Source organism: Zosterops lateralis (assembly GCF_965231275.1).
Source record: "Zosterops lateralis genome assembly, contig: HAP1_HAP1_SCAFFOLD_442, whole genome shotgun sequence".
Taxonomy (NCBI): domain Eukaryota; kingdom Metazoa; phylum Chordata; class Aves; order Passeriformes; family Zosteropidae; genus Zosterops; species Zosterops lateralis.
This window is the reverse complement of record NW_028154259.1, coordinates 8,957-11,133: the sequence shown is the minus strand read 5'-3', so window position 1 is coordinate 11,133 and position 2,177 is coordinate 8,957.

The following is a 2,177-nucleotide window of genomic DNA, read 5'->3' as shown; positions in this document are numbered from 1 at the left end:
AGGGTTTGGAGAAAAAAAACAAAATAAAACAAGAAATTTTGGCTTAGAAGCTGCCAAATTGAGGGCTTGGGAAAAAAAAACAAAAACAAAAACAAAAACAAAACAAAACAAAACAAAACAAAAAAAACCCCAGGAAATTTGGGCTAAGAAGTTGCTGAACTGAGGGTTTTGGGGAAAAAACAAAACAACAAATTTGGGCTTAAAACCTGCTAAATTGAGGGTCTGCAAAAAAAAAAAAAAAAAAAAAAAAAAAAAAAAAAAAAAAAAAAAAAAAAAAACAAAAAACAAAAAAAACCCAGGAAATTTGGGCTTAGAAGCTGCAGAATTGAGGGTTTGGGAAAACAAAAAACAAAAAACAAAACAAAAAAAACAAACAAAAAAATCAAAACAAACAAACAAAAAAACCAACAGGAAATTCGGGCTTAGAAGCTGCAGAATTGAGGGGTTAGGGGGGAAAAAACAAAACAGGAACGTTGGGCCTAGAACCTGCCGAATTGAGGGTTTGAGAAAAAACGTATTAAAAAAAGACAAGAAATTTGGGCTTAGAAGCCGCCCCGCCGTCCCCGGCCCCACCGCCCGCCCCAGCCCCGGTGCCGGCGGCCGCCCCGCCGTTTGTATCGGCCGCACCGGTGGCCGCTCCGCCCGGGGCTCCCCCTGCGCCGGCCCCAGCCCCGACCGCGCAGTCTGCGATCGCTGCCCCGGACATGCCGGGGGATCTGCCCGCCCCAATCCCGGCCGCACGGCCCGCGGCAGCTCCGCCACAAACCCCGCCCGGCCCGGCCCGGCCCGTCCCGGCCGCTCGGGCCGCCCATCCCCTGACCGCTTGTCCCGGGGCTGCTCCGGCCGGCCCCGTCCCGGCCGCTCCGCCCGTGCCGGGAGCATGCGCAGAGACTCCGTGCTCAGGCTCGGCCGCCGCTCGTCCTCTCGGTGGTTCCGGCAGCAGCTCCCGCCTACGCCCCCCCACGCCTGGAGGACTCAGCCCCGGGCCAATCCCCGCCCCCGCCCCGCCCTCTCCGGCAATCCCAGCACCCCCCGCGCTGGGCACCGTTGCCTTGGGAACCGCCGCTCCCGCTGGGCGGGGCCGGTTTCCTTTGAAAGGCCAAATCCCGAGCCCGCGGAGCCACAGCTCGGCCACGGGAAGGGCCTGCGGGACGGGCAGCGCGGCCTTTGGGCAAACTTTCCCCGCTCCTCCCGGAATACAAGTTATACAATATGCGGGTGATCCCTTATTATCAGGGGAAGCTGAAGGTGAAGTTGGGGAGGCTGCCATAAAACTTCGGAATTTTCCGGGGGGAAAAGGACTCAGAGTATCAAAGGGGAAACTGCAATTTGTAGAATCTGAAGTGAAATATCTCGGGCACTTAATAAGCAAGGGCAGTCAAAAGCTGAACCCCGAGAGAATTGCAGGAATTTTATCTTTTCCCGCTCCCTCTTCAAAGAAGGAAATCAGAAATCTACTCGGATTATTGGGATATTGTAGATTATGGATTGAAGGCTATACACAGGCAGTCACATTTTTATATGGAAAATTGACAGAGGGAGATAATATAAAGTGGGCCAAGGAAGATGATGATAAATTAGAAGGACTGAAGTCAAAACTGGCCTCAGTGCCAGCCTTGAGCTTTCCCTCATTAGAAAAACCCTTTCATCTGTTTGTGACTGTGGAAAGTGGAGCAGCTCATGGAGTTGTGGCTCAGGAGTGGGGAGGAGGGAAGAGACCAACAGCTCATTGATCAAAGGTGTTGGGCCCAGGGAGCCACGGCTGCCCAGAGTGTGTTCAAGCCACAGCAGCTGCTGCAGTTCTGGTAGAAGAGAGCCCCGAGCACTCCTGGGGGTGAACTAATTGTGTGTGCACCTCATGCAGCCCAAATGTGTTAAACCAGAGAGCTGAAAAACGGGTAACAGAGTCTGGGGTGCTGAAATAGGAAGCAATCCTGATAGACAGTGATGACTTGACATTAGAAGTAAACAAAAGTTTAAATCCAGCCCAATTTTTGTATGGAGAACCAAAAAGTAACCTAACACATAATTGTTTAGAAATTATCCAATACCAAACCAACATATGGGAAGATCTCAAAGAACAAACCCTCTTAGAAGGAGAAATAATATGTATGGATGGTTCTTCCAGGTGTTTTCAAGGTAAAAGAATGTCAGGGTCTGCTTTGGTGGATGGGAAA